Source organism: Talpa occidentalis, unplaced genomic scaffold (assembly GCF_014898055.3).
Source record: "Talpa occidentalis isolate TD23 unplaced genomic scaffold, MPIMG_talOcc4v2.1 talOcc4.9, whole genome shotgun sequence".
In the NCBI taxonomy this organism is placed as follows: Eukaryota; Metazoa; Chordata; class Mammalia; order Eulipotyphla; family Talpidae; genus Talpa; species Talpa occidentalis.
Genome location: NW_023605305.1, coordinates 3790472 through 3804927, shown reverse-complemented (window position 1 = coordinate 3804927; position 14456 = coordinate 3790472). Strand labels below are relative to the sequence as shown.

At 42.3% G+C, this 14456-nt stretch overlaps 1 protein-coding gene across 1 annotated transcript in view; it reads left to right on the top strand.

The window, feature by feature from the left end:
* The window catches only part of RERE (arginine-glutamic acid dipeptide repeats), a 360449-nt gene that overhangs the window by 195735 nt on the left and 150258 nt on the right, over window positions 1-14456 (top strand).

The window sequence follows — 14456 nt, the reverse complement described above, 5'->3', positions numbered from 1 at the left end:
AATCAGCATAGACATACCATTTCTTACTTCATTTGGTGGGTTATAATCCATTGTCTTTATGTATTTTGATTTTGAAATTATTTCATATTTAGCTAAGGGGAGTCCTCAGGTTGGTTTTGTGTGTCCTTCACCTGCTCCTATCATTCTTTGGAGACTTTCTGACACTATATTGTTCTTGACATCTCTTTAGGGGCAACCATTGTTACCAGTGTCTTGTATCTTTCCTGAGATATATTATGCAAGTGTGTTTGCGTAAATTTTATTTTTTTGTGAATTATACTTTAATTTTTAAGTGTAAGAAGTTTCTTGAATTCTAATGTATTTACATGTAAGAATCAACATTGTAAATGCTCACAACTCGGTGAATTTTCATGTAGTTGGCAAACACATCTACATATACATTGTAGTCATATCAAGAGAGAGAATGCTGTAAGCACCCCAGAAACCACCCTCACCCAGTCACTGGCCCACTGTTGTGAGCTCTGACATATCAGTGCCACTGCCTTTGAACTTTCTGTGTAAGGGGAATTGTGGGATGTCTATTACCAGTGTCTGCTCATTATTTGTGTGAGATTCAGTCATGTTGTGTGTCGAAGTAATTATTCCCATTGCCGTGAGTTACTGTATTGTATGCATATATAGCAGTTGATCCTAAACTGCTGATGAATATTTGAACTATTAGACATGAACATATTTCCTTTAATAATTTAGCAAACAAGAAGATAACTGTCACCAAGGATCTAGACTATTGAACAGTGTGATTAAAAATCTTGAGATAATTGTCATATACATAACATTATACCCACTGACTGCTTATGACACATTCTTTTCCAATGCAAGTTGGATATTTATTGAAAATGGCTCTAGATCATAAAGCAAGCCTTAAAATAGCTCTGCACTTGACATCATACTGAACAGTTGTCTGACCATAGTAGGAATCAAACCATTATTTATTTATTTATATATTTAGTTAGTTATTAAAGATTGATTTATTTATGCATACAAGAGCTGGGGTGCAGGCCAGAGGTGCAGGGCGGTGAGAGGATTCACCAAAGACACAGTGGGGAACGGAATAGGCAGACTGAGGAAATACACTGCTGAGGGGAGTAGCGGGGAGATAGGAGAGGTCTGCTGCGCCATGTGGGTTGCTCCCTGGCTGGTTGGGGATCGAACTCATGCTGCAGAGGCTGCGGATTGCGTCATAGTGCTGTGCTTAACCCCTTGCGCCACCATGGAGGCCCCTGAACTAGGATTTTAGAAAAGATGATTACCTGGAAAAATTCAGATGTGTAGAATGAAGTAAACGCTTCTTGAATGGTCTGGATCAAATAGGAAATCAGAGTTGAAATTAGAAAGTATTTGCAATGAATGATTAGTGAAAATACGTCATAACTACAAGATTTCGTTAAAGCTATGCTTAGAGGTAAAGTTATACACTCATACACACACACACCTCTGAATAAAATTATTGATTTAAGTAACTATTAAGGAATTTAAAAAGACTTTAAAATTTAAGTCCAGGGGCCTCCCCTGGTGGCGTACACGGTTGAGCGCTGCTCTGTGAAGCTGCCCGCAGCCTCTGCAGCGCCAGTTCCATCCCCCACGGCTGGCGCGAGTCCCACATGGCGCAGCAGACCTCTCCTGTCTCGCCTGCTGCTCCCCTCAGCAGTGTATTTCATCAGTCCGCCTGTTCTGCTCCCCGGTCTGTCTCTGGTGAATCCTCCCGTGCATCTGGCCTATACCCTGATTCTTGTATAAATAAATAAATAAATCTTAAAAAAAATGTAAGTCCAAGAAAAGGAAGAAAATCAGTGAATTAAGGAAATTTACATTAAAGAGAATCAACAGTGTCAAATGTTGCTCTTTCATATGACTGATAGTCATAGTCCCTTGCAAAGATGATAAATTTCCATTCAGGAATGACAGGACATTGGGGAGGGTATTATGACCAGTGTTGTCATAGCAGGTTTGGACATGGGAAAGCCTAGGGTGCAAATGGACCGTGCAGGCAGGATGCTGAATGCACAGACTGCAGGGGCACCTGGACTCTATGTAAAGGTGAAAACTACAGAACTTTTTTTATGTGTTAGGTATGTGTAGAAAGTCATACATAGCTCACAGTTACTCGTACATATGAAGTAAAGGCGGAAAGGGCCTTGTGGGGATGGGTGAACTCGCCTGGTGGTCTACGGGGACAAGCAGGACCCTGTCTTGGGGGCGCGTGCAGGCAGCTTCAGGCTCGGCAGTGCTTTATTTCTTAAAATATTTGTTGTTACCTAGTTACATTATTTTTATCCTTTCCTGGTTGTGAAATTGTCATAGTAATTTTAAAAAATAATAATGATAGAAAAGACAGGAGAGCCTATGGGAATTTTCGTCAGTGACAGAGACACACACACGGGTTTCTGCATTGTTCCTGAGTCAGTCCTGGGCGTGTGGATTTATCAAGGTTATTTAGACATTCCCCGGTCTGTATGCAGCATCTAACCACAGTATGCTTATCCCTGCCAGCCTCAGATGCTTTTGAGAAAACTGCTAGCTTTAATGAGGAAAATAATATGCAAGGAAATTAAACACAGTGTAAAAAATGTTAACTTGCCCAAGGTTGTACAGTTAAGTGGCAGTTTTGTTGCTCATAGCTTTTCAAAACAGCACTTAGCTGTTCTCTGACCCCTTTTTGAGGGGTGGGCAAAGGATCTGTCCCTCCACTGGAATGTGAGCTCTGTCAAGGCCCTTTCTCCCCTCTGGGACCTGTGGTTTCTCTCCCAGAACAGAGTTTGAGACCCAGTCAGGTGCACATTAGATATTGGTTACATAAGCTGAGGAAATAGACCATAAAACTGACTTGAAATAATTTTTATTCATTTATTTCCATACTGTTATCAGACTTAGCTGCTCTCTGTATTCTGGGAATTGTGGAAGACTACATTAAGTTTCCACTCAAGTTTTAGCTGGCAAATTACTTTTTAAAAAGAGAATCAAATTGTCTTCCGTAGTCGTCTCTAGCAGTAGCTAGAAGGGTCACAGGTAACTCGGAGTTGATTTTCTCCACACACACAACTCTCTGTGTCTTAAACTGGAGGAAGGAATTCACATTTACTCATGATGTTCTCCAGCTTCTCTGGCACATAAGCTTTTCAGCATAGCAGAGTCATCTTTTTGTGGTAATGAAGTGTTGTGGTGGTCACACATCATATTCATTTCTTATAGGTAGTTGACATCATAAATAGGCTGATTCTATTGTGTGTGAATTATGCCACAATACAGATGGTTTAGGGGAAAAAACAAACCTGGACCAAACAAAGCAAAACCAGAAAAACAAAGCCTAAATGCTAGACTCATGTGTGGAAAAGAGCAGAGGATATAAGGTTTTAAAGAAAAAGGTCTTCACAAGATGTTAACATACATGTTACATTGGGATGGGGAATCTTTTTGATAAAAATTACTGTTTTAGAAGAAACTGTGGCTTTGGTCATATGCTCTTTGATTTTCTTTCTTTTTTGTAAAGCTGCATCTCCCCAGCTCAGCTCATACTTGACTGAATACACTGATCGATTATCTGGGGATTAACGAGGCCTTCTCATTTCCTGCTTTCCATTTTTCCTCTCCAGCTGGCCGGCAGGCCTTTGTTGTCTGGCATGTGCTGTGAGATAAGCTATCAGGGCATGTTTGTGTTAGAAAAATGGTTGTAGATGGAGCAGTTATAAATAGACTAGCAGGTATTAAAGGCTACAGTCTTTGTTTTGGTTTAAGTCAAAATGAGAAGAAAAAGATATTTGAGATAAAACCGGCAAGTTTACATAAAGTGAAATGGGAAAATACAATTTTTTTCGGGTTTCCACCGATTTTTCCCTTTTTGACCCAACTGTTTGTTTATTGGCACGCTGAAAATGTTTGCTTGTTATAATTGGATTACTGTTGTTATGCGGGCTAACTTTATGCCAATAAGTAATAATTTCTCAACTTCCATTAGTGCCCCACTCAGTTCTAAAAATCTTTGTGCTGCTGAAAGTATTTAGCTCCACAGTTTTGCAGATTAATCAAGAAAGCAGTGGTATAGGAAGACCACCTAGAAGGCAGTAGAGTATTGCTGGATTCATGTAAAATAGGTATGTTCATCTTCTTTGCCAGTTTACTCAGATAGGTCAGTATCCTTTTTTTTTTTTTAATAGAGGCATGTTTTTATTTATTTATTTGTTTTGTTTGTTTGTTTTGTTTATACATGCACTGGGTACAGTCAGAAGCGCGGGAGGGTGAGAGAATTCACCAGAGCTAGAGTAGGGAGCAGAGCAGGCAGAAGGACTGAAGTACACTGCTGAGGGGAGCAGCGGGCGGCAGGAGAGGTCTGCGCGCCATGTGGGACCCTCCTCTGGTGGCCGGGGAGCAGCCGGGGATCGAACCGGCGTCACAGAGGCCGCGGGCAGCTTCGCAACCCAGCGCTCTACCGCTGCGCCACCTGGGAGGCCCAGTATCCTTTTTTGAAATGGCCACAAAGTTGCGTGTTTTCTTGCTTACTTAACAGGTTGCCATGGTTTAATGTGTGCCTATTTAATCTTGTTTGAGTCAAACTTTTAATATTCCTTGATATCATGACCGCAGGGTTTAGAATGAAAAGAAAAAAGAATTTGATTAAGAGACTTTTAATCAAGATTTTCTTTAACAAGAGTTTACCGGACTGAATGCATAAATAAAAATAGAATTTTTACCAGTGTGCTAGGGAGACCCGTTCCCTCGCCCTGGGAGTGCCTAGCTGTTCTCATGTACCAGTCTTCAGGACCACACTGTTTTCATAATTATACCAAGACATTGCCTTTTTCACTTTCTTTCTCACTCAGATGTACACCAGTCTTTTCACAAAGATTAAATGACGTGTGATGTATCGCCATAGTTTGAATGCAGAATCAGTTAAGAGACTGTTTTCTTAAAGCAGTCATAAAAAGAGATTTGTAAAAGTACAAGTGGTCCTTATTTCCTAAAATTTGCCACTTATACTATAATGTAATTGAGTTGTAGTTTGCTAGATAAGTTAGTAAACAATCATTAAAATTTTTTATCTTCCAATATATTAACAATGTATTATGCACAAAAACAAAAGTTCTTTGGATGACTCAATAATTTTGAAGGTAGTGAAGAAGTATGAGAATCAGTTCTGTAAAAGTTGAAAAGCTTAAATAAACCTATTTAGAATATTTCAATATTTTTCAATCAGTTTCTAATAGCAAAATCTTTGTGATAAATCTTTAATCATAAGTTGGTAATTAAAAAAATTGTGTGATGGTTTTAAGTTTCGTTTGTGAAAAACTTCTAGGGGATTTTGGCAGCCTACAGACCAGTCTCTCTCCCCTTCCCTTTAAACCTTTCTGCTCATTACTGCAGCTTCTGAGTATGCCTTTCATGTGTGGTGTTGCTCTGTGCACTTGTCTGGCTGTATCTTAGAGAAGAAATCATTTAACTCCCCCAGGATGGTTAAAAGCAGTAACCCAGAAGTTTTAATGTCTTAAAAGTGTTTAGGCCTGAGATTATATATATATATATATATATATATATATATATATATATATATTTATTTATTTATTTTTTAAAGAATGAAATTGAATGGGATGTTCCAGTTGGTAGGTCTTAAAGGCAGATTGGTAATTTCTTGTGGTACTGCTGCCAATGGAAAGTAATTTTCTCTTCCTTTGTGCAGGAAATCTTTTGGAACAAATAGAAGCATTGTGGTTATGGATTCCTTGATACAACTGCTGGAAGGAATACTGGCTTCTAGGAAGGGGTTTGTTTGGGTTTAGGCAGCAGGATTTGGGGAGCCAAATATGTGTCTTCATATATCCATGAAATTTCATCTTGCTTAAACGTCATCTGAAGGGACCTTTTAAATCCTGAATCTGACATTTGGTATTTTTCTTGGGATGATGTACATGCATCCCAGGATCCATGTGAGAGCTTGCATTTGTGTGTTTAAGTTTGCTATAGCGGTTCCATGTGCTGAGCCCCCCTCTTTACATGTAGCTAAGGGGTGGGTGTGTGTGTGTGTGTGTGTGTGTGTGATATAAACTTGCTTTTCTGTTTAAGAGCTCAAGCTTCTGTGTATCTTACAAGGGAGACCATGAAGTAGGAGTTTCTCAAGGATACATCTGTGCTGGATTGGTGTCTGAAATTATTTGTATACAGTCTCATCCTTACTATTTGATTCCATAGTTAGCAGGTACAAGGTGAATTTGCTTTCCTGTACCCCCCCCCACCAAAATATTGATTGATTTTTAGCCAGATTAAATTGTTACAATAATTAGTCAAAAAGCAAAAGTTTCTTTAATAAAGTAAACATTATGAAGAAACCATGATTTTGAAAATTATTTCTCATTAATGGAGCCTGTGTCTCAATGCATTGTTACTTACATCATCTTTTTGGGGATTTGTACATTTTGAGGGACAGCATGCTTGTAAACAGTGTGAGAGTCCTCTGCCTTCCCAGCACTCCACGATTTATTTATTTATATATTTTTGCATCATTCTTTGTTGTTCATTTTTGCACAGTATTTGCCTTCTCCTCTCAGGTGTAGTCCCCATAAAACTCCCACCACTTCACCTGTGCACCATCACCACAGACCTCTGTGCTCGTCTCGCCCCGTTTGGATCCCTTTCCCTCCCCCTCTCCTGCACAGTGTTTCCGATTTATAGTTTCCTGTTAATTTTGGTTTTTTAGTTAATATTTTTTTCCCTGACCCCTTCTTGGGTTCCCCTGTATTCGTCCTATAAGTGAAGCCATCCGATAATTTTTTTCCCTTTCGACTTATTTCACTGTGCTGCGAGTGGCATGAGCTCATCTTTTTTGACTGCTGAAGGAGTATCCCATGGTGTATATGTACCACATCTTCTTGATCCAGTCCTCTATTTTTGGGCATTTGGGTTGTTTCCATATCTTACCTGTTGTAAACAGTGTAGCAATAAACATAGGGGGCAGGTGCCCTGTTGAATAAATGTTTCTGTGTTCTTTGGGTAGATTCCTAGGAGTGGACTTGCTGGGTCCTCTGGCGGCTCCATTTTTAGTACTTTGAGGAAGCTCCACACAGCTCTCCATAGTGGTTGGACCAATCTGCACTCCCACCAGCAGTGCAGGAGAGTTCCTTTTTCTCCACATCCTTGCCAACATTTGCTGTTGCTAGTTTTTAAATATGTGCCATTCTCTCTGGTGTAAGGGAGTATTTCATTGTGATTTTGATTGCATTTTCCTGGTTATAAGTGATGTTGAACATTTTTTCATAGGCCTCGTGGCCATTTGCATTTCCTCTTTGGAGAAGTGTCTGTTTAGCTCTTCTCCCTGTTTTTTGACTGGATTGTTTACTTTTGTTTTTGTGAAGTCGGGTGAGCTCCTTGTAATCTTTGTCATCAGTCCCATATCAGTTGTATGGAATGCAAAAATTTTCTCCCAATCAGTAGGGTGTCTGTTTGTTTTGGTTAATGTGTCTTTTGCTTTTTAGTTTGATATAATCCCAGCTGTTTATCATTTCCTTTACTTTCTTTGCTTTGGAGAATGAGTCTTTAAATATATTACTGAGATGTTTGTCATGTAGTGTTTTGCCTATATTCTTCTGTGTATGTTATGGTTTCAGGTCTTATACTCAGTTCAGCTGGCCCCGTGGAAGAACCGGGACGGGAGCACTGCAGGCTGATTCCTCAGGCTTTGGATCCTTTCATGCTGATTGAATCCTTGCATGTACCTGAGAAAGTTGGAAGAGGGGCATTTCAGGACAAACAGGAGTGGGGACTGGGCTTACTCTATAGCAAGAAGAAATTTACTTACCTTACTCACCCACTCAAACAAAAGGAAACAAAGTGTTTAATTACTGTCCCCCCATTACCATAGGTGCCTGAGTGTGTGATGTGTTCCCTCCCTCCCTCCCTCCCTCCCTCCCTTCCTTTTGTCAAAGCCCTTTCTTCTCTTTTGAGAAGGAGGCTCTGGGCTGAGTTCTGGCCTCTCTCTAACTTGCTGGTACTCAGGACAGCACTCTGAGGAAGCTGGACATTGATGACTTGAGCGCTGGTGCCACTGACATTTTCCTCTGACTCTCTTTCATGGCATTTTGAACTGTAATGGCCTTCAAGTTGTTTTAGACGCAGCTGTATAAAATGTTAAATTCTTGGTGTGTCTGTTAAAGCAATTACTTGAAATACGTCAGGATCATCACAGTGGTTTTGTTTTGATTGGTCTTAGTGAGCCTCCGTGTTTCTCCACAAAGTTGAGGAAGGATGATCCGTTGATCCAGAAAGCTTATCTCCATTTGGGGTTCTCCGGTGCGTGAGGTGCTGTGTCTGTGAAGTGCAGCCGTCTTCGACTTCATCATCTCTTCCAGTTCCTCTTCCCCAGAGTCGGGAGTGCTTGAAGCCGCTAAGGTGGTGTCCCCAAGGTCGCGTTTCTGGAGACCCCCCATCCCAACTTAGTGTCCTAAGAACCTGTTCACAGTTGGTGCAGACATTTGTGAATTATACAGCAAACCTCTAATAGTCGCACGATACTGATTTCATTATCACATGTTGTGGAGACGCATGAAAATGTTTCTTCGGAAGGTACCTTGTTAACCCATACGGAATGAGGATGTTGGACGTTTCTGCTTCCTAGATTTCTGGAAAAACCTGCTTGGCTATTGGTTAGCTTTCACTGACCTACTCTAGCTCTTCCAGCAGATTGTTCTGACTTCGCAAAGTTGTTCCTTTGAGGACACCCATCTTTGCATCCTGAGGAGGTTTTCTTTGGCTTGGGCTCCACTGTCATATCTGAGACAATGGAAGGAACGGGTAAGCCAGTGGCCTGTTAGGAGGATGATGGTGTCTGATAAGAACTGGGAGGTAACTGGAGGACAAAAAAAGTCTTTTCTCTATAACATAGGTGAGTTTTAAATTTTGTTACCATTTTGCTTTGGCGACCTCCTCTGTATTGCAGGAGGTCTCTGCATTTGCCCTCTGGTGGTCTATGAACTCCCACTTCTACTTTTATGTGCTTGCTTCTTAGTGGTGGTGGTAAAACCTTTTTCCAGAGGATATTGAGATTGGTCCTGTGAAAGGCTCAGCTTGTACATTTAAATAAATGAAAGTGCCATGTTAGTAATCATGAAAGATCTCTAGGGCGGGAATTAATAACTCTTGGCCTTGGAGTTTTACTTGGGATAGTTGTTTTGTGTGCTTTTGAAAACAGGAGCCATTCCACCAGTAGCCTTAGTTACCTCACTCTGAGTTTTTTACTTTGGACTTTCAATTTATTAAGTACCGGTCTATTGCTTTACATCAAGAACTCTAGAAATCCTTCAGACTCTGCTCCCTAATACCCGCCATTAGGTTGTCTGTCTTTTATTAAAAAAAAAACCTGTACGAATGCGTTTTCGCCTTTATTAAATTCCTCACTTCCTTACATTTACGTGCATCTCTAATTTCGAAAGAAATCCAGGTCAGGGATGTGAACAACCCAGCATTTAACTGAGAACCAGCTCCTCCCCTCTTTGCACAGAAGCGCTCCTCAGCAGATTGCACACTCCTGCTCAGGGTGTTTCTTTTTAGGCTGGTGTGTCTGACCACCTCAGCCAACCAACCAGTCTGTCTTTCACGATAAAATGGTGGGAAATTGTTTACTTTCTAGGAGGTCTTTTCTGACTCCAGAAATACTGTAGATCCTTCTATGTAGCCATTCAGTGTTGTTTCCTTATAGGGTTGACGAGAAAAAAAACAAAAAACCAGATGATTCCTCCAGGACTGCTGTCGTCTGGGGTTTGTCGTGGGCTCCGTATTTGTGTGAACCCCCATGCCCCGGAGGGGCGCCTTGTGGAGGGAGGGTGTCCTCTCCGGGCCCAGACTTCCCTTTGCATCCGCAGCTGCTGGGGTGGGTTCTGGCCACCTGACTTCCTGAGCTGGAAAAAGTGACTTGGAGAGTGAACGAATGAATACAAATGATTGTTGAAAGTTGGAAATGTTTGGGGTCTTTATTTAGGATTTTAGTGGTGTATTTGTGGCCACCAAAGGAACTTAAGTCTTGTTGAGTTAATATCAATTAGCCTGTGGTAGAATTGTTTTTAAATTATTTTGCTAAAAATTACAGTTTCCAAAAGCCCACTGACAATGTTAAGTGAGGACTTACTGTGTCCCCAGGATGCTTCCTCATAGGGCATGCCTCACCGCTCCCCCCTTCAGGTAACTTTCTGTTCAAAATGTGCCATCCAGGGGCCTCCCTGGTGGTGCAAGGGGTTGGGCACTGCACTATGAGCAATCTGCAACTTCTGCAGCATGAGTTCGATCCCCGGCTGGCCAGGGAGCAACCCACATGGCGCAGCAGACCTCTCCTGTCTCCCCGCTGCTCCCCTCAGCAGTGTATTTCAGTAGCTCTGCCTGTTCTGCTCCCCACTCTGTCTCTGGTGAATCCTCTCATCCCCCACATCTCTGGCCTGTATCCCAGCTCTTATATGCATAAATAAATAAATCTTAAAAAAAAAAAAAAAGTAAATGTGTTGTTAAAAAAAAAGTGTCGTTCCCCTCTGAACATTACACCATCTCCCAGTTCTATCATCAGTCAGTAACGAGTTATGTCTGTTAGCAATACTCAACATGCTTCTCAGATTGTGGAAAAGTGAAGCTACTTCCCTCTGATTTGCTGTATAATTTGTGTTGTATTTTGTATTGCCATTACTTACATAATTTTGAGCAAAGCAAAAACCTATTAGCAGCCTCTTATAGCTTGACTTTTCACTTGTAAAACTGATAGTAATAACTAACATTTGCTGAAAGCTGTCCCGTTCTCCTTACATCCACTTCATTCTCACAACCTAATGAGGCAGGCGCTATTGCTGTTTTCCTCGTGTTGAGAAGTGAGACTTGGCAAAGTCATTTGCCTAAAGACCTACAACTTAGGTAAGTTTGAAGGTCAGGATTCCATCCCAGATGGTTTGGGTTGAAACAGATATACCTAAGCTCCTTTATACCTTTAATTCTCTGTGATTTTTTAGTAAAAGTCCTTGAAGAGTGAATAGTGGGACGAAGACGAAGATTTTCAATGCCTAGCATTGCAGCAGCACAGGCGACTGCGGGAGGCTGCTCTCTGGCCTGCTGGCTGTTGTCAGTGCTTAGCTGTCTCCTCCCAGAGAGGATGTTTTAATTTGTAAGACTTCCGTAGGATGGAAGCTTAGCTGATTTAGCGAATGAAAGGTAATGCCGTTGTGTTGCTAGAGACAAACGTGAAGCTTTCCCAATCCCCATTTAATCTACTTGGATTTATGTGGGGAAAAATTCTAGACATAAGCATATAAGGTAGAAAGAGACCATGGAAGTCATCCTGTTTTACTCTTTCACTTGTTATCTGTCTAGGTGACTCCACCAAGGTCACTTACTGCCAGCGCACTAGATAGTGCTAGGTTCCTAGATTTCCTGATTTAGTCTAGTGCTCTCTGAAACAACACCCTGGCTTCCTTTATTGATGTTTAATCTTTAAGTTCCAGACCTGTTTAGGAAGAGTGTGTCCGTTACAGATACTTAAATTTGTTCATAATTTTTGTTTACTTTGAGTCTGGCTGCCTTTATGTTCTGTGGAAATAAATATGTGTGTTTTTTTAAGCACAATGCTGCCACTCCCTGGTAATTGGGCATACTGCATCTGAAATCCAGTGGGTTTCCACCTAACCTTTGTAAAGTCTAATGTCAGGAGTCATACATTCAAGTGCAGATACACTGGAGTGTGTGTGTGTGTGTGTGTGTGTGTGTGTGCGCGCGCGCATGTTCATGTGTTTTCGTTAAGTGTTTCTGGGTCAGAGGATAAAATACATATTAGTCCTTAAAAGCTCCCCAGAATCACTGGTTTGATTCTTTTTTTTTTTTATTAATGCTCGCCATCTCTTTTTTTTCCTTTAATATTTATTTTATTTATTTATACAAGCACCGGGTACAGTCAGAAGCGCGGGAGGGTGAGAGAATTCACCAGAGCCAGAGCGGGGAGCAGAGCAGGCAGAGGGACTGAGGTACACTGCTGAGGGGAGCAGCGGGCGGCAGGAGAGGTCTGCGCGCCATGTGGGACCCTCCTCCAGTGGCCGGGGAGCAGCCAGGGATCGAACTGGCGCTGCAGAGGCTGCGGGCAGCTTCGCAACCCAGCGCTCAACCGCTGCGCCACCGGGGAGGCCCACTGGTTTGATTCTGAAAAGAGGGCATTGTCCAGTTGCCACTTACTGTAACTGAAAGGTACTCATGTTGCCCTTCAGGTCTTCAGATCCCTGGATGTGTTGCAGAATAGATCTAAAGACAGTGCTGCTGGCTCCGGGGTGGGCCTGGCTTCCTGTGTGTCCCATTAAGTAATTCATTACTGAGAACATTGTAGCATCCATGAGTGCGGTGACTAGCGATTGTTCTCTCTCTCTCTCTTTTTTTTTTTTTAACATTTATGTATTTATGCATACAAGAACTGGGGCACAGGCTAGAGATGGGGTGTGTGACAGGATTCACCAGAGACAGAGTGGGGAACAGAACAGGCAGACTGACCAAAAACACTGCCGAGGGGAGCAGCGGGCGAGGCAGGAGAGGTCTGCTATGCCATGTGGGTCGCCTCCCTGGCTGGCAGGGGATTGAACTCATGCTGCAGTGGCTGTTGGCAGCTTCATAGTGCTACATCTTAACCCCTTGTGTTATCTCTTCTAAGTATCATATTCTGGTGAAGAAATAATGTCTGTAATTCTCAGCAGGTTTTCAGCTTAATCTTGTGTTACTGGTATACAGTTTCCTACTAACAGAGAAAACAGTGCTTTTTGAGCACCTCCTCAGCTCCAGATGTTTTCCTATGTGTTTTATTCTGTCAGCAGTCTTTTTGGTTAGGTTAATTATTATCACTTTTTAGAAAAGGGGAGACGCAAAGACTGCTGGTAACATGCCTGGAGTTATGTAGCTGGGACGTGGTGGAGCTGGGATTTGAACCACGATGAACTTTGTTGTACTCTCTCTAGTAGCCCATGTTCCCACACTGCAGTGCATGAACCAGGTTTTTTTCTTGCCATTCTGGCTTAGAGACACTTGAAGAGGAAACTCAGAGTGTTGGTCTTCAACTAGGGGTGGATTTTGGCCCCATTAGAGACATTCTCAGTTTGTCGTGATTCAGGCAGGGTGCCTCTGGCACGTTGGCAGTGCTCTGGACAGGTCCCCCAGCCGGATGTGTTGGGCCCAGGTGTCAGGAGTGGAGAAGCTGAGATGCCCCATGCTGGGCAGCGTGTTTGCTCAGACAGCATCTGTCCTGGCCTGGCCGTGCCCTGCCTTTAGGAGTGCTTCCGGTCTGGTCTTGCTCTTTATTCCCCTGCTCAGAAGAAAACTGTTGCCTTCTGGCTGCTCTCCGATGCCCCGTGTGCGTCCCTCACTCCTGAGTCCCTGGTCTGCAGTGGAGATACCAGGTCCCATTCGCCCCAGATTTGGAAGCCCCCGGTAGGCCAAACTGCTGCCAGTCTTGAGGTGCTTCTGGAGGGACCCAGAGTGTTTTCCTGTGCTACGTCAGATGGACCGTGTGCAGTTGCATATGCCTCGTGCTTTCTGTCTTTGTCTCGCTCAGGTCTCCTCTGCCTTGAGAGAATCCATAGACTCTCTTCCAATTTTTTTCCCCTAGGTCAGATGTTGCTTCCTCTGTGATGACCCCTGCTGGAATGAATTCCTCCCATCTATACACGGAAGAATGTATAACATTCATTCTTTTTATTTATCACACCGATTTGTCTTCTTTTTCCTATAAAGAGTATAGAATATAAAATTCCAAAGTGGGTAAGAGCTATGAAGTTCTTGTTACATAGTATTTTTCTCTGTATGCAAACTCTTTTGTTAAAACAGTAATGATGCCCTATTTTTGTAGGCCTGTTTGACACAGTTAATTGCAAAGTAAGAATCTTGGTGTTTATGATATTTGCTTTTGGGATACACTTGAGCCAGTTAAAGGCTGTTGACGATTGTTTTCTTTCTAGTTCTTTAGTCGGGTTAGATATTTTAATAAAAGTGTTTTTGAGGCCCACTGGCCTTTTCGTGACAATATGCACACTTTCCATTTACACAAAAAGCATCTTCAGCTTCTTTGACATACTGTAGTATTTAGCCATTGCCATTATAGGCAAATGACTTTTCTCGAATTTTAACTTTTTCATTTCCGACTTGTTGACCTGTGTTGAAGAGTAGAGCTACTGAGAGGAGTGATGATATAGCATTCAGCTTTGGAGTCGTACGTTAAGGTCCTCCCCTGACTGGGAGAAGTCCTCCGTGAGGCCGAGAGGCCTTGGTGCACTGCAGGGTGGAGACGCTTCATGACCCGGGGCAGGGCCGTCCCTCTCAAGCTGTAGGCCCAAAGCCGGTGAATGGCAAGGCAGTCTTCAGTCCCTTTTTCTCTGGATGGACAAAGTTGACTTTGGACATAATGCACTTGTGTCCCGCAACATTGATGGGACCTGATCATCTTAGAACTCTTCATT